General features: G+C 40.3%; 1 protein-coding gene across 4 annotated transcripts in view; it reads right to left on the reverse strand.

Annotated features, from left to right (window-relative positions):
- LOC135460510 (guanine nucleotide-binding protein G(q) subunit alpha-like) overlaps positions 1–27,221 on the reverse strand; it is a 125,916-nt gene that overhangs the window by 97,255 nt on the left and 1,440 nt on the right. The gene's annotated exons all lie outside the window — the stretch shown is intronic.

Below are 27,221 nucleotides of genomic sequence, written 5' to 3' on the forward strand. Positions count from 1 at the left end.
CAAGAAAGCATTAACAAGCTTGGAGAGGTCACTAGATCCTGCATGGATGATGTGGTTGGATTTTTTAACCTTTCACCATTGTGGAGGGAACTTTTAAAGATAGGTTGTTATATTTTGATAGGGCTTGTAGTTCTTCTGCTCATTTAACCATGCATCTTCCACTGCATGCGGCGGGCCATGAACAAAGTTGAAAAAGAGGTGATTTTGGTGCAAACAGAAGAGGGAGATGTCAGGACCCAGGACATCCCTCTGGCTGTCCTGAGCAGCCAAGACCCCTGCCAGGGGTCTCAGAAACCCTGGCACAGAGCCCAAAATGCCTGTGGTTTTGATTATGACCCATGGAGCAAGTTACCAAACTTAGATGAAGATCTGCAAGCCACAACAAATTAAGTACAGTGATATTGAATTTATCACAAGGTGAAAAAGTAGATTTTGGGGTTTTTTGAATGGGGATTCAGGGCACAAGATGGAGAGATCTGGGCATGTCCTGCCTTTCTCCTTCTTCTTCTTGGCCTCCATCTTCTGCTGTGATATTGGCACTTTTAGACTGGTTTAGAGTAGAAGCTCACTGTCTAATATAGTTGATAGGTATTGGGAAGTTATGGTAAATAGTGTACACGTAGTTTTTAGTATAAAGACATAACACCGCCCCAGGGGCAGGGAGAATGCCTCTGACTGTCTTGCTGAGCGGACCTCGGCAGGACAGGAGAAAGAATTTTATAGATAAGGAACAATAAACAACCTTGAGACCGAGAAATTAAGAGTCCTGACTCCTTCTTCAAGCGCCAGGCTCGAAAAAGAGACTTTTAAACATTTCTCGGGGTCACTCTGACCAGCGAGAGTCCCCGACAACACATGAAAGCCATGGGGAGATGAAGGACTTAATTTGATATCGAGCAAAAGCCTCCATGCCAATGGAAGCAGATGTTAAAGTAGCTGTGATCCTATGGGAAGTTTGAACAGAGAAGGAGAGAAGAGTAATCCTGTGCCCTCAGGAGAAGACCTCTGTTCCCAGAGATGAAGATGATTTTAGAAATAGATAATGAGAACTTTTGCCTTTGAACAGCTTATCTTTAAAACACTACCCCATAAGTTGACATGGCCCATAAACACAGCTGCAGGAAAATCTTGTGGAAAATGGGAAGGACTTCACGATTGCAGATTTCCCCAGGCAGCTGCTATTTGTGAGAGAGCCATGAGAGGACTGTTTTTTTTCTTGTGGAGAAGTCTCCATAATCTTAACAAGAGGGACGTCTCTCCCTAAGTGAACTGAAGAAAGACTATTCTAGAGGTGGTAAACTGACTGAAATTTTAGGTTTTGTTTCTTTACATTTTCCGTGGGAAAGAAAAAGTTGTGGGGGTAGGAGAAGTGTTCTGAAGGCTTTTTTCTGATTCTTATTACTTTTTCTTTTGGCTACCGTTAATAATTTTTTCTTTATACCCTTTTTAACTTTTGAGCCTGCTTTGCCTTTCTCCTAATCCTATCTCACAGCAGGAAGTGAGTGCACTGGTGATTGACCAGCACTGAAACCCACCACACTCTTTGGTGCATTGGCCAGGAATTCTCAAAATTGGTGAACTCTCAAATTGGTGAACAAAAAACACTACACGAAATTGGTGTTTCTGCCCAGTTTTGAACTGAAACCACCACATCATCTGGTGGAGAATGCAGTCAATTGATGAACGCTGTGAGATGGGGCATTAATTGAGAGAAATGAATGGCAAGGCACATATTAGGTCATAAGGTTAAGTAAAATGATAATGAAAAGTTAAGGTTGCAGAAAAATGTATTCTACTTGTAATTTCATCAAAGGGATGCTTCCCCAAATTACTCCTAGGTACTATGATCAAGATCAACAGCTTGCAAAAGCCTTAAAGGCTCAGTTAAATGCCAAGAGTTGGTGGGTAACCCCAACTCGACAAGTAATAGTGTCACAAGTAAAAATGAAACAGATAACAGAGAAAGAACATAATGAAACTCATTGGGGAGGAGAAGCAATGATGGAGAACTTAAAAACACAGGTGCTTAGTATCAGGATGGTAGGAATTATTAAGAGTATAGTAGGGAAATACTGGATTTGTCTACAAAACAACCTAAAAATGCTTAAAAGGCCTCCACTAGGAACTATTAAGAAAGGAAATAGTGAGGGAGATTACTGGCAAATTGATTTCTCCAAGTCACCTCAGCAGGATGGATCTAGGTACCTCTTGGTCCTAATAGATACCTTTTCTGGGTGACTCAAAGCTTTTCCCTGTTGCACCAACAAGGCAAGAGAAGTATCCCAATGTTTGTTTAAAAGAAATTATATTCAGATTTGGGATACCACTGGGTATGTCCTCAGACAGAGGACCTCATTTTGTGGCAGAAATAGTTCAGAATCTCAGCAGAAATCTGGGAATAAAATGGGATCTCCACATATCATGGAGACCACAATCTAGTGGGAAGGCTGAAAGAAGGAATCAGAGCATAGAGGTAAATGAGTAAAATTTGTCAGGAAGCATCACTCAGGTGGGCACAGGCTCTTTCCCTGGCATTGTTGAGAATTAGAATTCATCCAAGCTCTAAGGAGAAGGTAAGCCCATATGAAATCCTCTATAGGGGACTATATCAGGCTGTAATTATACCTGGAGAAAGTCACATAATAGGGAATCACAATTTGCAGGAGTATGTAATATCTTTGGGAAAAACACTTTCATCCTTGTACAGGTTTATTGTTTTAGCATCACCAGTGACCTTAGATGTTCAAGCACACCCTCAGGGTCCAGGAGATTGGGTATATCTTCAAACCTGGAATGATGAACCTTTAAAGGAAAGGTGGAAAGGACCATATTAAGTTCTGTTAACCACCCATACAGCAGCCAAGCTTGATGGAATCAGTCCATGGATTCATTATAGCAGACTTAAAGCCATACTGAAGTTTGAATGGAAAGTGGAATCAACTGGACCTCAACAATTAAAGTTAAATAAGATCCCACATGAACTGTACATGAGAGGACTACAAGTTATTGGGAAATAACGTGTAAACAAAGATATGTTACAATAGTGTTTGTATTTTCATTTTGATATTTCTATTTAAAGCAATATGAAGTTTTTAACTATCTTGTTAAGTGGACTAAGTTTAGCAATACCATTGAGATCAGAACTGGGAAAACAATGGAGCTTCAATCTCCACCTGAAATTGATAGAGGAAGTAACAAAGACAGCTAATCTGAGTGATTGTCAGGTATGTGTTCATATGCCTGAACATTTGGGAAAAGGAATGCACTTAATTGGAGTTCCAATTCCTACTGATATAAAATGGGCAGCGTTGTGGCTAAGTACCTTATTTAATATAAGTCAAGAAGATCAGGAATGGGATGTGGAGCAATCACCTTATCCTAGAACATGTATAAACAGATGTAATCCCCAAAAGGACTAGGCAAAGTGGATTGTGTTAACACCACTTTTGTAGGAAACCATATGAAATGTAACGTGATTGTTTTATTTTATAAGTAAATTAGAACCAAATGGCTTTAGATATGATGTTGGCCTCCCAAGGGGGAGTCTGTACCATAACTAACAGTAGTTGCTGTGTTTATATTGATCAAACTCAGAAAGTAGTGACTAATTAGGAAACAATTTGGGGATTTCAGGAGTTGTTGGAAAAGATATCATCTTGGTTTCCACACCTATCTCAATGGGTCAAATGGATTATAGAGACTGTGATGATAGTGATTATAGTCTTTGTAGGCATTTATGTGAACTATTGTACTAAATTTTGTAACCCAAAATATTATATAGCTTTTAAGTGAGACTTGCTGAAAATTTCAGCAAGTATCAAAGGGGAGGAATATTGGGAAAATGTTTAATTGTAATAAATAATGTTTAAGTCTTGTGCATTCCTTTAGCTTTACCAGACAGTGCTTATTCCTGTATTCACCCATATCAGTGATTAATGTGTGCAAGTGGATATCTTAGCCTTAAGACTAAAGACTGTGGGCCTGAGCAATGCTGATAAGAAGGTATATCTTGGCCAGACTACATCGCTGGGATGCATTCAAGAATAAGAAAATGGGTTTTATGAGGCCTGTGACCAAAAAAAAATAATTTGAGAAATGAGATGTTCCTCAAATGACTACCAGAGATCCTCTAATGCATATAAGTTCCAAGAAGTTATTTAAATCCATAAAAGAATTCCCGGGACATTTAGCCCATATGTATAAGTTACACAGATATAAACTAGTCTGTTAGCTAGCTGCAGTGATAGGTGGAGATATTCCCTGCACACCCAGCACCAAAATAAAGTAATGCTGCTTTCTAATACTGGAATTAGAGAGTTAGAGAGCTTTATTCCTGGTTTTTGGTGACAGGCTTGTCCATTGTACCACACAGGGGGTATGGAGTCACTCACACTGCACAAGAAGTGGTAGAGTCCATTGGTGCACACAGAAGGGGGGATGAAGTCTGTGTTGGTTTTGCACAGCCTGGTTTTTGGTAGTGGGGGGTCACAGAGGTGGCTTCTGTGAGAAGCTGCTAGAAGCTTCCACCATGTCCAGCAGAACCAATCCCTGATGGGTCTGAAGATGGACATACTGCTGGCCAAAACTGGGCCAATTAGAGATGTTGGTAATGCCTCTGTGATGACATATTTAAGAAGAAAATCAAAATAAAGTGGGGCACAGTTTTTTCTAGCCAGAGAAGAGGAGGAGGTGAGAACATGTTAGAGGGACAACATGGAGACACCAAGGTCAGTGAAGAAGGAGGGGGAGGAGGTGCTCTAGGCACCAGAGCTGAGATTACTCTGCAGGCTGTGGTGATGAACATGATAAAGCAGGCTGTCCCCTGCAGCCCATGGAGGTCCATGGGGATGCAGAGATCCACCTGCAGCCCATGGGGGAAGTGCCCACGCTGGGGCAGGGCAATGCCTGGAGGATGCTGTGATCCAGTAGGAGATACAGTGAAGAGAGGGGGCCCCTGCTTCCAAGCTGGAGCAGCCTGTCCTTGGAGGACTGCACCCCGTGGAAGAGTGACCCATGCCACAGCAGTTTTGGGAGGACTGCTGCTCGTGAGATTGGAACCATGATGGAGTTCATGGAGAACTGTGTCCCGTGGGAGGGACCTCACGGTCTCACAGGGGAATGACTTATTTCCCTGAGCAGCAGAAAAAAGCCTCAGGTGACGAACTGACCAGGACCCCCACCCCCGTCTCCCTGCACTGTCGGTGGGAAGGAGAGTTGGGGGAAGAAAAGGTGTTTTTAAGGGCTTATTTTATTTCTCATTATCCTCCTTTGATTTTGTTAGTAATTAATTCACTTTATACTTCTAAGTTGAGCCCATTTTGCCCTTGGAGTGTTTTCTCCCAGTCCTTATCTCAACTCATGAACACTTTGTTTAGTTTTTCCTTTCCTCTGCCCAGCTGTGGCAGGGGAGTGTGAGTGAGCGACTTTCATGGGTGCCTGGCATTTGGCCAGTGTCAAACCATGATAAGTCTCTTTTTTAGCATGTAAAAAGGGGTATCAAGTCCATTGTAGTTTTTGAAATTATGTGAAATAAACCCAGCATAGATTAGGGAGATGCCCTTGGCCAAGGTTGTGCAAAATTAGGAAAAAATTTTAGGTACAGTAGAATTTTGCAAGGACTGTGCAATAGCATTGTGCCAGGAAAATTGGCCAGCTATAACCTGGTCTGTTTGCTCAGCAGGGCAATGACCATCACAAAACTTTAATGACACACTTGCTGTTAGTGTCTTTGTAGACCAGGCAGCCCCCAACATCAGAAGATATTTTAAGAAACATATGCCAGTGTGGCAGGGACCAGTACAGATGGGGAACTGTTGGTCTCAACACAGACCCTATGTATTAAAACAAAGGGAGGCAGGATTCTATTCCCCTAGAAGACAAGAAGACTATCCAGAAGCAGACAAACCAATACTTAGCCCAATGCATTTTGAAGTATTCCATTAGATGAAAAAAATTAACCTTCATTTTCCTTGCCTTGGAAAAGACAGCAACTAACTTGGACATGCTTTTCCCAAGGATTTTTTGGATCCACTACCATTTTTTCCATGAATATTGGAGGTTGATTTAAAGGGTTTGAAATCACCATGCAAATCAGGTTTTCTATAGTGTGTAGATGATTTGTTATTAGCAAGTAGTGATGAGAATGCCTTTATATTACACTATAAATTTATTTGTTGCCCTAGTGAAAAGAGGACACCATGCATCTCCATCCAAATTTCAGCTGGGTCAAAAGAAAGTTAAATATTTAGGCTTTATTTTGGGAAAACAGCAACAGACTTAAGCAAAGAACCCTGTATTTTTGCCTAATTCGGTAGTTTGTTTTACTTGTTTTTGTAGTTTGCCTAAAACATTGCAACTTTCATTTTATAATTTAGCTTTACTTAATTTTGCTTAAACTTTGTAACTTTTAATCTATAGTTTGGTTTTACCATATAACCAACATTCGTAGCTTTGTTTTAATTGCTATTAGCTCATACTGGAATATTGATAGCATGGGGCTCAGAAGATGAGCAAACCTTGCCAGCTGTGGCTTGATCACAATGACCTAAGACCTTCAGAGCACTAAATAAGTCAAAACCTGTCTAGATGAAAGCCTTAACTTTTGCCTTGCTGAGTGTTGAAGATTGCAATGCAAGTTGTTTTCGATTACCATCTGTATGGCAGATTACCTTTGTCAAGTGGGCAGTTTGCTTTATCTCTCTCTTTGAGTGACCACATTCACACCTCCCTCTGGAGGGGACATCTGCTGATAACAGACTATTGAGTGTCACTGCATGACTGATAAGAACTATAACATCCCATTGTGAGATGCTCCGCCCAGAGGGAGGAGCCAAGCATTGCTACCCAAATATTATCCAGAAGTTTTTTAAACACCGGCACGACTTTCTCCACAGGATTCCCCAGAGGAACAGCAGCTGTCTCTTCTTCCACTGGATCTTCAGAGGAGGAATACACCTTCCTCTACAGGTCCTCCTTGCTCCAACAGAACCACACCTGATACTTCAGGAGGACTGCAGCCACATTTCCAATTGGACTGCCACCAACACCCTGACCCACAGGGTGTCAGGTTGGGTTTCTGACTCTGTCAGTGTTGTTCTAGTGTACTGCATTGTTTATTTTATCCTTTTTTTATTTTCCCTAGTAAAAAACTGTTATTTCCTGCTCCCATATTTTTTGCCTGAGAGCCGCTTAATTTAAAATTTACAGCAATTCGGAGGGGTGGGGAAGGGTTTACATTCTCCATTTCAGAGGATGCTCCTGCCTTCCTTAGCAGACTCCTGTCTTTCCAAACCGAGACACTGAGTTTAATTTAATTGTATGAGTCTTATGTTACCAGATAAGAACTGCACAACTCAGCACAAGAGGAATTTGACATGTGCGCAAGTCTATAAGTTCAAACAGAAAACATTATGAGGAAGACTCTGGAATCAAATAAAACACCCTGAAACCTAAAAAAGGGGGATGCAGTTCCAAACAGTGGACAATAGGTGACTATCTTGTTCCAGGAGAACACAAAGGACTAAAAATCCAAGAAATCCAAGAAATATTAAAGTACATACCTATTACGTAACAAAGGAAGACAGACTTTAGGCATGGTTTGAGGAATTTTTGAATATTACAATGTAAATAAACCTGAGGGAACAGTGCTTGAGAACGCGTGCTTATGGAAAGGACACCCCTAGCATGTTCTTGACATTATTAAAGAAATGCTTTCTTAACAGTTTAGGCTGTCAAGTGATTTTCTTTGAATCAAGAGAATAGATCTGGAAAGAATAGGTGGAAAATGACACCACATGAGGCGAAAATACTGGTGAGACAGTGTGTGACCCAAGCTTTGATGCCACAACAGGCACACAGATATGAACTGATCTTCCTAATAGCAGATAATGGAATCTTAAAAAGATATAACACCTTGAATCCAGCAAGCCTAGTGCCTCTACCTGATGATGGAAAACATCACCAGTGAGCAAATTATACATATACCAAGTAAACCATGGACTGATTTAACTGATGTTCCCTCACATAACCCAGATACAGTTCTATTTGCAGATGGCCCATCCTACTACCTACAAGGGTAGTGACGGGCTGAGTGTGTTGTCGTGAGCCAGGAGCAGGTGACAGAAGCACAAAAACTCCCAGCAAGGATGAGCTCACAAGGAGCAGAACTAGTAGGTTTGATGCATGCAAACTACTACTACATTCTACTGCATAGGAATGCAGACTCCGCTGAGGTGCTCAGACATTCGTCTGGACCCCTGGACCTACCTTTGTCTATTCCTGCACATGTATGGATCCAGCTCTACATGTGAAGAGACACAAAGAAACGTTCGGTCATCCCTGCCTCAGGCAGAATAAACTGTATATAAGTTAGCTGCTTGAAGCATTCGGGGTGAACCACTGGGGAAATGCTGTCACTTTGTCAGTCGGTGTCACTTTGTCAGCCGGATCCTGGTTCACCCAGCGCCTGCACCCGGGGCTGACGCTATCTTGGCTGTGGTGTTTTTTTTTCAAAATTCTATTTTTTTGTTAACGATCTAATAAATCTCTGTTAAATTTTAACTATAAATTTGGCTGCCGATTTGATCATTTATAACAGGAGTGCGACTGCCAGAGTGGCTCCTGAATGGTCAGACTGGGAAGTTTCCTTAACATAGGCTAACAGTGCACTGAAAGAGTAATTTGCTGATTAACTAGGTTCTTTTCAACACAGCCACACAATGCCACGAGTGGAATAAAGGCATTTTTGCCACCTGCATTTTTGAAAACTACTGTAAATTTTCTTTTTCCCGTCACTTTTTAATAGCTATGTTTGTTATATTTTGTTTTCTTGATTTTTGTTACTTTCAATTTCTGAACTATTGCAACTTATTTCAAACAAAACTGTTTGTCTAATTCTTCATGAACATTTCTAAATTTATGAAATATTTATGAGCAATATTTTCTGGATTACTCTTCTGTTTTATTCATGCAAACTAGTTTGCAAAAATCTCTATATTATTTGTTCCATCTTCCAAGCAAGTCCTATAAATAGTATTTTTTAATGGAATTATGACAAGTTCCCCAATATATTAAAACATGAAGCTTAGTTCAAGCATTTATGTCTGGGTAACACAAAAATCTTACTATTCCCAGCAAACATTTCTAGTGCAACATAAGTTAGTAAAAGCTACTGCTTTGGTACCTTTGTCTCTTTTCCATATCAGCCTATAAATTGGGTAATAACAGTATCATCTACAAGAGTAATATATTCTCTCTACTCCCCCAACTTGAATATTTAGCATCAGTATGATACTTTTCCAAACAGAAAAGTTATTATATGAAAATACTTATTCATAGTGCTCACTTAAAAGCAAATTCCTGATCATTTAGAAACCAAATCATTCAGCAGGATCCAGGTCATAGTCACTAAATGGTTTAAAGACAAATAGAAATGTTTGTCCAAATATCTGGTGATTTACAACATAAACACACTATAAAGCAAATGGGGGAGAGATCAACCAATAAACCCCAACCAACAAAAACCCCAACAGCCAAAATCTAGATCAGCCTGAATCAGTGTTTTATTTGAGAAATAATGGTGAGTGTGGATTCATTAATTTATCCAGGAACAAAATCTAGTGTCATTTCCAGCATTTTTCTGAAGAACTATAATTTCAGTGAGATTACTGGGAGGTAAATAAGGTCCATGATACTTATCATTGCAGAGATACTGTTAGCTTAAGAAGAAACACTCTTAGGTGACATTTCTGTCACAATATACAATTGCAATAGTCTGCATTATTAGAAAACAAATCTACCTTGCTTGCTGACAGACTTTTAAGTCTGCCCAATTTCAGAACAAGATTTTGTGAAATCATTAAAAGCTTGAATTTGCAATATCAATTGGCCAGTGAGGTTTTTAATTTAAAAACCACTCAGAGAGAATAATTTTCTCTCCTCTACTCTGAGAGAAAATGATAAGGGAATCAATTATTTCCTGTCTGGTTTCAAGTCATCTTCCTATAGATTTAATCTCTTCAATTAAATCACAGAATCATCATCCAAATTGGAAAACAGTGAGAAAGATCCTGACCTACAATCTCCAGAAAGAGTAATCATTAGTAAGGCAATTAAAAAGGAGAATGGCAGGAAGGAAAACCTTAATTTACAAATGCAAGCCTAAATCTTATTTCTAGATGTACTGGGTTTGTGTGGCAAGATTTTAGTAGCAGGGTTCTACAGGGGTGGCTTCTGTTCGCACAATGTGCCCTTTCCCCTGCCTCTTCCGATAATGGAGGAACACTAGGAGGGATTAATAGGAAAAATCCAAAGTCTGCTTGCCCTTTTTAGAAAATAATTGCTAAGAGCCAAGAATGATTAATTCAAGGCTAAAAATCTCCTATTTGTCAAGGTCTAACTGTCTTCAAGGATTTCACTGCCTAGTTATCACAAGGGCACCGAAAAGCAGTTTTACATTTAAAAAGGAACCTACAGGTAGATCTTGGCCTTTGCAAGATCTGACTTTATAGCACGCTTACATTAGTAAGTGTTGGGAAGGAAAGAGATGAGAATGTTAATTTCCCATGATCATTCTATTCTCTAACATTGTTCAGTACTTGTTTTCCCCTTTACCTCTCCCAATTACTATCCTTATCTCAAAATCATTATCTGAGTCACAGCACCAAAAAGACTGTAGTGGGTTGACCCTGCCTGGATGCCAGGGACCCACCAAAGCCTATCATCCCCCTCCACAGCTGGACAGGGGAGAGAAAATATAATGAAGTGCTCATGAGCTGAGATAAAGACAAGGACAGATTACTCATTGTTTACCATCATGGGCAAAACAGACTAGAATTAGAGATAATAATTGAATTTATTCAACAAAATCAGAGCAAGATAATGAGAAGTAAAATAAGACCTTAAAAACACCTTCCCCCCACCCCTCCCTCATTCCCAGCTCTGCCTCTTCCCCCTCAGCAGCACAGGGAGATGGGGAATGGGGGTTACAGTCAGTTCATCTTTCTGCTACTGCTCAGGGAGAGGAGTCCTTCCCCTGCTCCAGCATGGGGTCCCTCCCACAGGAGATAGTTCTCCATGAACTTCTCCAAGGCGAGTCTGTCCCATAGGCAACAGTTCTCCACAAACTGCTGCAATGTGGGTCACTCTTCCCTGGGGTGCAATCCTTCAGGCACAGCCTGCTCCACTGTGGGTCCTCCACAGGGTCGCAAGCCCTACCAGGAAACCTGCTCCAGCGTAGGCTCCTCTCTCCATGGGTCTGCAGGTCCCTGCCAGGAGCCTGCTCCACCGCGGGCCTCCCACGGGGTCACAGCCTCCTCTCAGGCATCCACCTGCTCTGGTGTGGGTCTCCTCCAGGGGCTGCAGGTGAATCTTTGCATTCCTGTGGTCCTCCATGGGCTGCAGAGGGACAGCCTGCTTCACCATGGTCTTCACCATGGGCTGCAGAGGAATCCCAGCTCCAGTGCCTGGAGCACCTCTTGCCTTTCCTTCTCCACTGACCTTGGTGTCTGCATAGCTGTTCCTCTCACATATTCTCATCCTGCTCTTCACTGGCTGCAATTACATCTGGGCAATACCTTGTTTGGTTTTTTCTTCGTCTCAAATATATTATCACAGATGTATTTACCGCCATTTCTGATTGGCCCGGCCTTGGTGAGTGGCATGTCCATCTTGAAGCCACCTGGCATTGGCTCTGCCAGCCATGGAGGAAGCTTCCAGTAGCTTCTCACAGAAACCACCCCAATAGCCTTCCCATTACCAAAACCTGTCCATGGAAACCCAATATAGTTACTTAAAGGCTTTGTTTTGTGTGCAAAGGGAATTTGCTGGCAGTAGACTGAACCTCTGAGCACTGGGCAGAAAAGCTGAGTTTTTTATAATGATCAAACCTTATTTATCAGGAGATGTTGGTACTGGTGTGGTATGAAGTTGACCACACTGGGGTTTATTACACCAGGTTAATTCTTAATGCCTCTTGGCTTACAGTCAACTACTTGAAGCTGCATTCTGCTTCAATCCTGTAGATGTTCAGAGCTCAGTTGAAACACAGACCTAGGCTATCTATTGGAGCCCGTAATCCAAAGTAACAAGATATCCTGCTGTCTACCCCACATGAAAGACTACTAGCAGAGGGTGCTATTCCCTGAGAAGTCTGCTGGCCTACTACTGCTGGAAGTCCTGAAAACTGCAGAACTAAGGTTTTCACAGATTTTCCTCAAGCAGCCAGTCATAGCGGCCCAGGAGTGTCTGCAAAATAATATTTTATAAATCCCTAGGCACACAAGGAACTGATAGGTGAGGAACAGCATAGTAAGATTCCAGCCACACTAATTAAATGTCTGGGTGAACTGGTAACATAGCTCATACACATCTGCAAGATGATGCTGCAGCATGCTCACTGTGAACTCACTAGCCTCAAAATCCCTGCCCACCAAGCAGAACGAGTCAGGGGTTTAAAAGTTCTACTACACAAGGAAACTCATTTTCAGGGAGTACAAGAGCTCAGACTGCATGTGTCAGCGCTGGAGAGCAGGAGTCAAATCCCAACCATGCTTCAGCTATGTTTATTCACATCTGAAAATTATACATAACCTGCTAGTCACCACAAGCACGTAGGACAACATAGTCCCACAGGCTCCAAATCCTCATCTTGGTGAGATTGTCTGGCCATGTCCAAAAGCTAGACTATGATCAAAGAGAGAAGATGTACTGTAAGTGCTGGGGATTATAAATTTACTTTAAAAAATTACTTATAGAATATTAGAAATTAATTGGGTAAATTTAAGCTTAATTGTAACTTACAGCTTAGCATGAGTAGGCTCTGCTCAAAACTTAGCAGAGGTGAACTCTAAAAGAACTCAGTCAGCATGAATTGCTAAGCAGGGGAGAAAACAGAGGAAGATTGGATACCTTCAGAGAAGGGTTGAGACCCTAGAGGGCCCCAAGGCTGGCCCAAGCTGGAAGATAAGAGCAGTTAATGGCCTGCCCAGGTGGACATGAAGAAAGAATCCAATGAAGTATTGGAAGACCCAGACCACAAATCACCATTGGATCAAGAGGCACGCCTGGGGCACGTGAAGAGCATGTGAAGATCAGGTGCACAGACTGTGAGGGTATGAAGGCACAGGATTCTTTGTTCGGGGTCCCTCTCTGGAGCCACCAGCTCAAGCTGAAATAAACCAACTCTGCCTCAGAAGCCAGGGTCTGAACTTTTCTTAAACAAACAGCAACTCAGATGGGATCCTAGGTCTTGCCTCTGGATCCGCCCGACTCCAAATATCCATACTGCTGGCAGACAGGTGAGTTCATGTGGGCTCTTTGCAGTGGAAGCTTTCTCTCTAGAATGAGTTTAAATTCTGACACAGAGGCAAGTGGGATGCAGGTTCAAATTCAGCATTCCAAGGAGGCAGGTTTGAGTCCAGTCTTACTCTAGAAGAGATGACAAGGAGTTTGTCGAAGAGAGTTTTAAGTCCTCTGAAAAATGGTACCTGTATCTTGGTAAAAAAGAAATTTGGAGTTCAAGTCACTGAAATTAGGTAAAAAGAAAATTTGGGGTTAGAGCTCTGAAACAAGGTAAAACTGGGGAATATGGCCAGAGTAGAGAAGGGGATGCCCTTGGCTGAAATCCTCCAGAATTGAAGAAACAAATAAAACAAAACAAAAACAAAAGTCTGGAACAAAAGAACTGTTGAAAAAGTATGCTATAGAATTGCATCAGGAGGAATGCCCATCTGTCACTACAAAAACAAGGATAAATCCATAGAAAACCTGGCCAGGTTGAGGTACACATTTGATCAAAACCATCAAACATCTTTAGGAATATCTTTAGAAAATCATCATTCTAATCATATGTGTTATTTCTTTATATGGGATAATTTGGCTTATGCAAGGAGAAAACCTAAAACAAAGTCAGAAAGCAAATGATGATTGCAATCACAGAACTAGTATCTGAAATGGGGGAGGATGTTCCTCCCTACACTGCAGCTGCTGCGGCTGTTTCACCCACTCTGCTTGCTTTTTCTTCTACCCCCTACCTTGGCAAACTGCAGCTGCTTTATCTCCTTCTGTCACTTTGCTCACTGTCCCTTCACTTGCTCCTGCTCCTACCTCCCCGCTGCTGCAAAATGCAGAGTTGTATCCTACGTTCCTGCACATGGTGCCAAATCCCGCTGCTATGCAACGTAGGGTTCTGCCAAGTAGTGCCCCAGTGTTAGCATTTTACAACCATTATCTGTGGTCCTCAGGAGAATTAACAGCTTGGGGAAGTAAAATGCCAAGGCTAAGGGAGGATGCTGTTTAGAGCTGTTTCAAGTTTAAATGTATATATAAAGGCTCATGTGCTTTATTTTCAGCTTTTGTGAGATTGGATGTGGCACTCAGTGCCATGATTTAGTCGAGGCGGTGTTAGGGCATGGGTTAGACTCGATGATCTTAAAGGTCTCTTCCAACCTAGTGATTCTGTGATTCTGTGAAATCTAGTATGGTGAAAGTGTAAACATGTAAAAAAATATTGAGTGTAGCCATGTTTGTATACGATGGAAGGGAAGAAAGGTAAAAGGTGGAAGAATGGAAGGTGAAAAGAAAGATAAAGGAACAGGAAGGGAATTTATTGGTGACAGTGTCGGCAAAAAAAATTTCAGGATAGAAACAAAAGATTGGAAATAAGAGCGTATGGGGAAAATGTAATAGCTGAGGACTCACCAGTATGTCTCTTGGGAAGGGATCTGTTGCAGGCTTTGGATATAGAAATAAGGTTGGCACCAGAAGGAATAGATTTAATTGTTATGGGAATGAATGTGATAAAAGAAAAAATGTAAGAAGGTATAACCAGAAATTATTTTGGAATACCCTCAGAATTGAGAAAAGTCCCAAAGATATTGTGGAGCTGGATGAGCACAGATGTGGGACTACTAAAGTTGGCACGGCCCGTGTGGATAAAATCAGTGAGGTGTTACAAGACCCCAGACCACAAATCACCATTGGACCAAGAGGTGTGTGCAAGGCACAAGAGCATGTGAAGATCAGGTGCACAGACTGTGAAGGTATAAAGGCACAGGGATTTCTTTGTTTAGGGTCTGTCTGGAGGCACTCAGCTCAACCTGTAATAAATTTTAATAAATTCAGAACCTAGGGTCTGAACTTTTCTTAAACAGTAAGCATCCCAGACGCTTCCACTTGCAGTTAAGTCCTGGAGCATTCAATTCCTTCAGGAGAACAAGAGCCACACAGCTGTTAAGGACAAACTTGGACCCTTTGCAGAAATTGCAGAAGGCCTTCTAATAGTCCTCTAAAGTCATTGTTTCTCAAGGTGTAACAACACTTTTTTCATATTTCACAGACATGCTAAACAGCTACTGCCAACATTCACCAAGCATTGCTCCTTTCACAAAGACATTAATTTATAGTCATATTGTACTCATGAGGTAGACAAGCCATGAACACAGCACATACAGTACATAAGAGAAGTCTGCAGGTATCCCAAGGGGTAGGTGCATATGGCTGGGATAGCTATTTCATTAATGTGCACTCTATTTGGATGTAAGTCCCTGACAACAGATGAAGGAACTTGCTTAACACAGACAATGACAGCAAAAGTGAACATATGTGAACATGTCATCTGTGAATATCCACTGATGATACTTCAGTTTTGCCAATAAACAAATAATTGCAATTATTCCAAATAATAAATATCTAAACATTCTACATTTATTAGCTTGGCATCAAATTTAAATGACAATTTTGTTACATACCAGGAGAAAAAAAACCCCACCAGGTCACCTAAAGGTAAATTCCTGGACAGGTAAAGAATATATGATAGAGCATCACTGGATGTATGTGGAAGAAAGAGTTGCAGAATTTGGATAGTTCCCATTGTTAAAATTAAAAACATTCAGAAAGACAGACTGGACAAAGAGGCCAGAGTATTATTTCACTACTGAAAGAGAAGGATGAGAGGGAAAACAATAGTGTACTTATTTAGCAGGAAAAAAATAAAAATAAGATTAAAATTGAACAAAGCATCAAATTAAAAGAGGAAATTTAACTGTCTACAAAAATGCTAGATGCATAGGTGGTTGTCGTGGTTTGACCAGGAAGGAGTGGGAATTCTGGGAAGCTGTGGTCAAACCAATGAAGGTTTTGGGTTTGAGACTGGCGTCCGGTGTGGCCAGTGGGGTTTGGACACACCTCCGAGAATACACAGGGGTTAAAAGCAAGGCACTGCCCTTGGCACTCTCTCTTGGGACGTCGCTTCGAAGAGGTCAGATCTCTTCCCCCGTCCAGCCTTGCTGCTGGGTGGGGGAGGGGCAGCCATGCGGTAGGCCCGGGGCCTGGACAGAGAGGGGGGTTGAGGGGGCTTTCAAGGATGGAAGGGTGGAGGAGCCCCAAGAGACATCGAGCCCTCGGGCAGCCAGCCCCCCCCCCCCGGAGAGAGAGAGAGAGAGAGCCGGCGGCACCGAATGTGATGGCAGCCAGCCAAGAGAAGAAGGGGGGAGGGAGAGTGCCCGGCCGGCCGCAGCAGCAGCACGTGTGGGAGTATCATCTCGTCCCAGGACAGACAGAGACTGAAAACTTTTAACCCTTTCTTGCATGATTGGGGCCTTGCAAAAATGCTAATCCTCCTCGAAGCTGAATAAGAAGGGAGATAAGAGATGAGATAAGATAAAGACCTGGCCCGAAGAATGTGGAGATGATTGGATGGGGAGAGATGATTTGGAGTGGCCTTTTGGCTGGACTTTTCTCGTGGCTATGGACTCAGTTGTTCCTGTGACACAGACTGCATTTAGGGGGAGGCAGTGCCTCAAAACCAGGAAGGTTCTTCGTGAGGACCCCCCGGCCCCAGGGGGTTGGAAAAATATGGGGGGGACAGATGTCCCAAAAGCAGAGACTGTGCCTTTTTGGAGTGAGACAAGGCATCCTTGAAAGACAACCCTAAAAGCAGCTCTGGCCATGTCTCGGTGGTGAGAGCACTGAGCATGGAAGGAAGATGTCACAAGCGGCAAATGGACTTTCCGGGCGGTGCCGAAGTGACAGGGAAGCACACGAGGTTTTCAGTGTGTTTCCACGAGAAGCCTATGGAACGAGAAAGACTCCTTTCCTCTTCATGAACTGAAGTTTGAGTATACTAAAGTGTCGTGCCAGGGCTGGGCAGTTGGTGTTTTTTGGGAGAATGTATCGGATTGGGAAAGTCAGGGAGTGGGGAGGAGGAAAGTTTTTTTTGTAAGGTTTTCAATTTCTTTTTTTTTCTTTCCCTATTTTCCTGTAGTTTAGGTAATAAAGTGTTCTTTATGTTTAAGTTAGAGCCTGTTTTGCTTATTCCTGGTCACATCTCACAGCAGACACCAGGGTGAGGCATTTTCATGGGGGGCACTGGCTCTGTGCCAGGCTCAAACCATGACAGTGGTAAATCCAAAAGCTTGCTAATATACAAATTAAATTTAAACAGGGAGATATAATCGAAGCAAAGATTTACATGAGTCAAAGTGCAGTGATTAACATTTCTGTGCTTCAAAACTGGCTTCTAGACAGCAATCTTTACGGTTTTCACTTTAAAATCTAATAGAAAGAATTGACACAAAAGCTAGAACCATGTCAGATGACCATGTCACAGGTGATTTGACAAACAACTGAGTGGGGTTCTTTAAACAGTTTAATGAAAACAGAAGGAGGTAAGAGTCTCCCAGGGCAACATAATTGATACTACAAGTCCCAGTCAAATGACATTGGAATGTCTGTATTTCAGAAATGATGATTTTCTAACACAGAAAAGCACCATACAGAAATACATCATATCATATGAAGAAAAAGAACTTGCGGCAGAACTGAAGTAAAAAGTAATTTTTAGAGGGTGTTATTATGACTTGATTACATTTATTATATGCAAGCAAAAAAAGTCCAAAACTAGTAGTACAAATACTTCATGTTTCATGAGAGATACTTGAACAAAACCTGACAGAATTAGGAGTGAGAACAGCTGCAATTAAATTTAAAATGGGAACAGCTAAGAGACATTTCATAACATTTCATTAAATACCTAGACAGCCTCAATTCCACAAAACAAGAAAGCATGAAAAACAGTAAAAGTAATTTGGATAAGAGGGGATGTAAAGAGAAAGTTGAAATAGGCAAGTTAAAACCTTCAGAAGTATTAAAAATTGTTAAGGGGGAGGGAGGGGGGAAGAGAAGTCAAATGAATAACTAAAGGGTTCCAAAGACTGGGGAAGGGCTTTTTTTTGTTGTTTTCTAAACTTCATATTTTCATGCAAAAAAAAACCCAACCAAAAACTAAAAACTTAAAACTGCATTGGTCCTCTATTAAATGGATATGGTTCTTCATATTAACACCAAAAGATCCACATACAGTTTGCAAATATTTCTGTTTTTGTTTTAGGGAAACACAGATCATATTTAAAGTGACGCCGAAAGAGTTTCCACTACAGCAGTTACTGAAGATGTTACAGAGCAGTTACTAAAGTTAGAACATTATCGTTACTCAGTAAGTCAGGACACCTCTTATCAAAAGGATAACTGATCAAGAAGCCCTTCTGTCATAAATCTTGAAATATCACTAAAAACCCCCAAAACCCCAAGGATGAGAATGGGACGTGGGAGAGATTGCATACCAAGAGTTAAGCAGTTACAACAGTTCTAGTGGTTTGGTTCATAAATGCAGCAGTTTTGAGGAACTAGGCTTCTGCTAAGCAACTGATTTGGTATCATACAACAAACAAACAGCACACATTCCTTCTTTAAGCAGAAAGTATTAAATTACATAAGAGAAAGTCCTCAGGCAGCTTTGTTTCTAACAGGATCCCAGTGATATCCCTATTCTGATAAGAAACTTAAATATCTTTTCCCATGAGATTAAAAAAATACCTCTTAACTTACTACTGACAATATCTGTAGGTGATACAAAAGCTGTGAACTGGTAAATTACAAAGAGGATATGATGATGAATAACCCGTAAACCAGGAACAGGCAGAGACTGTGCTTCTGAATACAGGTAAATATAAGGTTAACTATATAGGAATAGGGAAAGCAGGTTGCAAATGGTCAATCAACCCACCCTGAAATGCAATTGTTTTGAAGAATATTTTAGTTATGGTACATAGCCATTTAAAGATGAATAGTTTGATGCCATAACTAAAAAGGTCATTGTTTTCCTTGTACAAATCTCAACAGTGGCATCTCAACTATCACAAGAAAAATTTTACTTCTGCCCTTGTAGCAAAGAATGTATACATCTCAGTGCTCATTTCTCATAGTCTGTAATTTAGAAGTGATGTTGGAAAGGATGAGAATTATAAGAATGATTAAAGGACTCAAAAATTCACCCTACAATTAGCATTAGGAAATCAATTAATTTAGCTTCATAATCGATACAAAGATTAATTACTATCTTGGTCTCAGTTTCTAAGGGCCCATGGGTCATATATCTAATATCAAAGGTCAAAATATAACAAGTGACTAGAAGCAAATCCTGGAGAAATTCAAGGTAAGAACAGGACAATGTTTCACAGGGGAAAGTTATTTTTTATAACATACCAAGAATTGTGCAAGCATGTTGATCTGTAAGAGTTTTTAGCTCAAGAGTGCATTTTTTGCCATTGTCTATCAAGATAAGGATCGTTTAACAGGTGAAGAAAAAGCTACTCATTTAAGTAAAGCAAAATGAGGCTGTTTTGACACTTTTTGAGCCTCAGCATGTACAATGCTATTTAGGAAGATAAATGGCATTTCTCTTTCCTCCTTATTTCCCAGATCTTTTGTTGCTGAGCACATCCTACCAGCCCCCCCACCCCCCTTAATGACTTGAGATCAGGGATGGGGGAAGGGAGGGGGAGGGGGCAGAGTGGGGCAAAAAAGGATAAAATCTTAGCACTGTGAAAGCACTGCTCAGCAATAGCCAAAACATTGATGGTATCCACACTGGTTTAGTCACAAATCCAAAACACAGTATGATACAGACTACTATGAGGAAAATTAACTCCATCCCATCCAGATATAGCACTGAATTTTTATTGCTAACATTGTCCTGGTCTATGAGATGAAGTGACATGCCTAATACTTAGTAAAGCAAATATCAGGGTTTAGAAAAAACAAAGTCCCATATTAGATCCTCAGTTTCCCAAGCCTGATAGGTTCCTAAAACCACCTGACACCTTTCTCAGCATTCATGCATTTGAGTTTTTCTGGCATTATAAGTTAGCATTTGCTGCTACAGAAAACTTCTGTCTTTCTGGCTGAAACCCATTTACCCAGAAACATGGATAGAAGTAGTTTCAGGAATTCTTATCCAATGTTCTCTAACATGACCAGAGAATTAACATTCAGATTAACAATTTAAGAGTATAAACTGGGAGAAGAGTGGCTAGAGAATAGCCCTGCTGGGGGTGAAGGTCAGCAGCAGGCTCAGTTGAAGTCAGCAGTGTACCCCGGCAGCCAAGAGGGCAAAAACACATCCTGGGATGCATCAAACACAGCACAACCAGCTGGTCAATAGAGGTGACTATCTCTCTGTATTTAGCATTGGAGTGGCCTCACTTTGAGTACTGCATGCACTTCTTTACCCCACAATTAAAAAAGGATTTGAAAGTCCTTGAAGTGCCCTCAGAGGAGGGCAACAAAGCTGGTAAAAGGGCTGGAAGGCATGTCCTGTGAGGAGTGGCTGAGGACTCTCGGTTTGTCTAGTTTGGACAAATGGAGTCTGAGAGGCAACCTCATGGCTCTCTGAAGCTTCCTGAGGAGGGGAAGTGGAGAGGGAAGTGCTGATCTCTTCTCCCTGGTATCCAGACAAGATCACAGAATATGCTGAGTTGGATGAGACCCACAAGGATAATCAAGTCCAACTCCCAGCCCTGCACAAGACCATCCCCAAGAGTCATACCATGTACCAAAAGCGTTGTCCAAATACTTATCGAACTCTGGCATGCTTGGTGCTGTGACCACTTCCCTGGGGAGCCTGTTCCAGTGCCCAACCACTCTCTGTGTGAAGAACCTCTTCCTAACATCCAACCCAAATATGCCCTGACACAACTTCAAGGCCTTCCCTTGGTTCTTTTCACTGATCATCACAGAGAAGAGATCAGTGTCTGCCCTTCCTCTTTGTTGTAGTGCATTTTTATACTTTGTAATACTTTGAAGTAGTTTTGTTTTGTATCCCCATATTTTTCCCAAATGGTTTATCCCAAACTGTACCCCTCTCCCTTCACCTGTGTTATCCCTCTCCTGGGATGAGATCATCCCCAAATCGCCACCCTGGCTCTCTGTCAATCACTCAGCATCCCATCCCTCCATCTAGAAGTTTCAGTCCAGGTCATCAAGTGATTAGCCAGAAGCTAGGGGTCAGCCCCCCAAGCCTTGCCCCATACACTGTCCTATATGTCTATCCCCCAGTATATTTTCCTTAGGGTCACTTATTGGTTGGTAAAATGTTATCTACTTTTGGTTTCCACCTCCCTTTAAATGTAACCTTGGCACATCTCCCGGTGCTCTCAGCAGGAGGCCCCCTAAGGTGCAGGAGCTCCCCTGAGCCCCTGAATAAAACCTTGGATTAACCCCTGCTAAGAGTCAGCTCTTTATCTTCTACCGATGTCTCTAGTGTCTCTTCTGCTGCCAAGGCAACTAGCCTAGGTGCCCTCAGTACCCTTGGGGCACGAGAGAGTGTCTCCCTGCTGTCGGCTGTGTCGGGGCTGCCACCACCCTCCCCCCCCCCCCCCCGTGTCTGCTGACTCGGGACTGGCCGAGGGTTACTGAGAGGCTCACAGAGGGACCAAGACACCTCTTCCCCTCACAAGGAAGCTGTAGACTGCAATGAGGTCTTCCCTCAGTTTCCTCCAGGCTGAACAGACCAAGTGACTTCAGCTGCTCCTCATATGGTTTCCCCTCACCATCTTCATTGCCCTCCTTTGGACACTCTCTAGTAGCTTTATAGCTTTCTTATATTGTGGTGACCAAAACTGCATACAATATCTAAGGTGAGGCTGCCCCAGTGCAGAGCAGAGCTGGACAATCACCTTCCTTAACTGGCTGGTGATGCTGTGCCTGATGCACCCCAGGGCACTGCTGACTCATATTCAACTTTCCATTGACCAGGACTCCCTGATCCCTTTCTGCAGCACTGCTCTTCAGCATCTAATTCCCAAGTCTGTCCATACATCCAGAGCTGCCCCATCCTCAGTACAGAATCCAGCACTTTCCGTTGTTAAACTTCATGCAGTTGGTGACTGCCCAGTCTTCTAATTTGTTGAGGTCTCTCTGCAGGGCCTCCCTGCCTTCAAGGGAGTCAACAGCTCCTCCCACTTTTGTATCATCTGCAAACTTGCTTAGTATCCCTTCCAGTCATGCGTCCAAGTCATTTATGAAGATGTTGAAGAGAACTGCCTTTAAGATGGAGCCCTGTGGAACCCCACTAGTGATGGGTCAGCAGCTTGATGTTACCCCATTCACTATAACCCTTTGTGCCTGACCCATGAGCCAGGTGCTCATCCATTGCATGACATGTTTATCCATCTGTGTGCTAGTATCATTCTGGACAAAATGTCTATGAGAGGATGTGTGGGAATGGTTCAAAGTTGCACCAGGGGAGGTTTAGACTGGACATTAGGAAGTGTTTCTTTAGCCAGAGGGTGGTCAAACGCCAGAACAGGCTTCCCAGAGATCTGATCGATGCCCCAAGCCTGTCCATGTTAAAGAGGCATTTGGACAATGCCCTTAATAACAGGCTTTAATTTTTGATCCACCCTGAAGTGGTCAGGCATTTGGACTAGATGATTATTTTAAGCCCCTTCCAATTGAACTATTCTATTCTCAAATTTAGCATTAAAAAAAAAAAAAAAAGAAAAGAACCTACAGATATATATTGTTCCTAGAACTTCCCTGGGAACTTTGAAAACTTTTCAAACTGTGGTATCACTTAGACTTGGGTCCTTCAGTATCTTATTTCTTTGCACAGTGTTAAGACAATACTTAAAGCCTGCTGCTCACTTACTTCTCTGATTTTAAGAATACTATTTATATGGCTTCATAGTATTTCCAATATTCAAGTGCTTCCTCAGTTTTTATTTTACTTTGTTGCTCTTGATTCTTGCAAGTTACTTTTTTAAATAAGTGGAGCAAATAACAGTTGAATGTTGAAAAATGTCCCATAATTTTATTAGCAATGGCTGCATGCCATCTTGTTCAAGTATGAGAACACATTTCCTGAGTATTAATCCATTCAGCAGAGCAAGAAACACACATCTACCTTATTATGCTCTCCCTTCCTGGAATTAATTTTGCAGATTGTCGTAGTACTTCAAAAGAAATACTGTCTATTATTAAATTACCACTGCCTTTACACACCAAACAATTTGAAATAGCTAAAACCAGAAATATTTCTAAACATTACAATATATACCCCAAAGTCCCTTCTCGAGAGAGTCCTCTGTTTTATCATGTTTCCCTCTCATACAAATTCAATAATGTTTTTAAAAGGAAGTACAAATTTTGGGTCCCTTGATTTTTTGACATATGAGCAAAACTAAGTCAGAATTTTTTGAGTATTGAGGTTCTAAACTAGTTTCCATTAACTAAAGTAGATAACTTATAAAGAATCTTCTTCTCGGTTATTTTGTTTTGATTTTCCTCCTTCTTTAAAAGAGCTGAAAATAAAATATTCATTTATCACGCATTAAAAAATTAATATGCTCTTTTCCAGAATATGTGAAGTCATGATATCACATAGATATCAATATGATGATTTATGTTTTCCTCAAAAAGTTATTTTTATAAATGAATGTATATATCTATATATATAAGATAGATCAGTGTTTGTCATCCAGAATCAAATTACATAACCTTAGAAACAGCTTCTCCAAATTAAGATATACTTACCAATCTAGTTTCAACATACATCATCAAGATAATATATTATTTGCTTGTTTTCTAATCATAAATACATACTGTTGTAATTACCTAAACTTATTTGCAAGTGTTCAGTGCAAATATAAGTATGGATCAATACAAGATAATAAGAAAAGGTTGCAACGCTCTTTCAAAATAATTACATTTTCTGCTTTAATGAAGAGCAAAGAAAATAGTCAATTAGGATATGCTAATCAATACCAGCATTTTTAAATTGTGTACAAAAAATCCTAAAACGTGTAGTATCCGTTTATCTACTTATATAAGTAGATGAGACTATTGGCATACATATTTCAGATTACAGCAGAGAAGGAAGATTGATTGTTGGCTTGATGGGCCCACTTCCTCTTCAAGGTTTTTGAAGTCTAAGTCTGCTAATTTACAGAGTTCTGTACACAAATCTTTCATTCAGCTACCACAGGTATACAAATAAAACTCTACAACATATATATATATATCCTATAGGTTTGGAAAACAAACAAAGTTTTCCACTCAAGACTAGTTGAAATTCATGCGAAATTCAAATGGCTTACTTCCCACCTGTTTTCTTTGGTAACATATAGATAATTAAAAGATACTCATATTTGACACCTTGCTTCACTGATTAATCTCCAATACCTAATTTTGCCAAAATTTATAGATATTGCTGACTATTTTCTTAGCTACTCCTGAAGAGAAAATAATGCATAACACAAATATATACAGTCTACAGGCATATTATGATCAGTAGTGAAGGCTTATGGCTACAAACTAACATTTAAGCCCAAACATTGCTTTCTGAGACCAGATAAAACTTCCACTGATGACAGTCAAAATTATATACATAGAAAAGTTAGATCACATGCCTCTTGCTACTTAACAATAAATACGTACATACATGCTTAAAATATAAGCATGCAGAATACTGTACATTGTTCAGTGCATACCCATATAAAACACTAAAAACACATGACTTTTTTGTACTATAGCAACATACGTATTTACAATGGCAAAAAACAAATAAACGCTAAGAACTTTATGCTCTGGAGAACAATCATAAGGTTTTACAAAATGTTCAGTAGTAATGGAATACAGAAGAATTTCAAAAATACAGGAGATAAAAATCAAATCAGTGGAAGACTGAATTTGCTCCAAAGTACATTAAACATTGCAACCAACTTGTGCTAGCTGAACTATTTTCAGTGTATGTGCTAGAGTTTTCACTTTTTAGAATTACAATAGTAAGAGAGACTTTGCTTAATTTTTTACAGTAGATTAAAACAGGACAATGATGTTCAATGCAGCACCTAAAAGTGGTATTTTAATGTTTAATCATGGAGAGAGTTTATTTTTTAACTAATAATTTAAAATAATCTTACCATGCAAAAAGTTTTCCAGAAATTGCTTTCAACATTTTAAACTCTGATCTCATGAAAAGTAAAAACATATCATTAATACACAAGAAAGGTGCACACAGCATAATGTGTCACACAGTAACAGTAACCAACATAGATGGGAGGGAAATATTTCATTTTGCAAGGAAGCACTACAATTTCTACAAGTAAAGGAGGGAAAAATATCCTCCATTCTGACACAGAATTTTACTTTATATTTGCTATACATGTGCATTTGTATGTATGCCTAATTTTTAAACGAGATCAAAAAATATGGCATAGACATGCTCATTTGGTCCTTAAAACCTTTTGATTTAATACCTTTTACTTCACACTTGCAACAAGTTCAAAAAGCACATGTGGTCAGTTAACTGAGCTCAGCTTAAGCTGCATTTTCACCTTATCATCAAAAGGATATACCTTTTGTTCCATGTTTAAGAGCCTTTAACCCATTTAGGCTTCTAAATCCAACAACACTTTTCAATGTGGGACTGAGAAGTTGGCACTTTTTTTTAAAGTTTGCCTTACATTTACATAAAATAAAGTTAAGCACTACTGTTACTTTAAGTTTTGATGACTAAAGATACTTAACGGCACAGTAAAGGTCAAGTCAATTTAAAAAATGGATAGCAAACAGCTACAGACATTTCCCAGTTTCCTAATTTTAATTATTATTTTCCTATTTTAAAAATTATTTTGTCCATTCTAACCATATGAATTACCCAAACAAATAACAAAAACTTAAGAACTGAACAAATGATTAGGCTGGAGAGTGACTGAAAGTACTGTCAGATACCTAAAAAAATACACTAATTAAAACAAATTTTTAGAAACTTTGAGTTTTGGTTTGTTTGGGGCTTTTTAATAAATTGAAACTTGAATCTCTATCCAACCCTGTAACTTCAACAGTGGTTTACTGCTATACTGCATTTTACAATATTAACTGTAAACAGCTACATGTGCACAAACACTTTCAATCAAATGTGACAGCAATTGACAAAGTACAACACGAAAAATGTGTACACAAGAAAAATTTCTATACTGATTTCTACTCAAATGCAGATATGCTATCAAGTATGAAGCAGAATATTTACCTCAGTTTCATGTACATCATGCTTACACGTTCAGAAGCACAGTTTATACAGACAGTGATATATGAAGAAAACATTCATACAGGCAATCAGTGTTTTCTTCTAAGTGATGGCTTCTTGTCTATTTGCTCTGAAAACACTTTATTTCATTTGTTCTAGAAGTAATGCCACAAATAGGGCTTAATCTACCATTACCATACACTTACCATTACCAGTGGGTGGATCTTATAAAACAATACCAGATCTGTACTACTGACTGTGGAATCAAATCTCTGAATTCCTTCTCTGTGCAGTATATGTTGGTACCATTCAGTAAGTTTCATGCATTTTTAAAAACTTGGGAGAAACCTCTAGCATTAATGCAAGACCAGGAAATGCAGCAACAATTTTGACCCAAGTAACAAGTCAAACATCAACTGCCTCTCCTACAGCAAATGCATATAGTTAAGTAATTATACTTGAACATCCATAACATTTTTGAAATGCAAGCTATCTGTCCTCTATTTTATCTTGGTTTTGGATCTTGAAATAGCCACAGCACACACTTCCATCAACCCAAAATTAGGCCGAAATGAGACAGAATGTTATTACTGGTAGCATTGTTTCTGTCTCCACCCCTCCTTTTTCTACATCAGTTAAGGATGCCAATACCTTTCTCCATATACAGGAGACAAGCTGTATTATTTAAAGTAGAAAGTAATACGTTCATAAGCAAGCATTAAATTAGTTCCTTTTAAATCACCTTAGTGTAAAGGCAGTTTATTTCCCCAATATAAATAATTACTTTCATGTACCTGATCCAAGACTAAAGTCTTTGGCAAAAACATCCCACATCCACTTGGAACATTCCCATACACCC

This window comes from Zonotrichia leucophrys, unplaced genomic scaffold, assembly GCF_028769735.1.
Source record: "Zonotrichia leucophrys gambelii isolate GWCS_2022_RI unplaced genomic scaffold, RI_Zleu_2.0 Scaffold_50_376499, whole genome shotgun sequence".
NCBI classification, from domain to species: Eukaryota; Metazoa; Chordata; class Aves; order Passeriformes; family Passerellidae; genus Zonotrichia; species Zonotrichia leucophrys.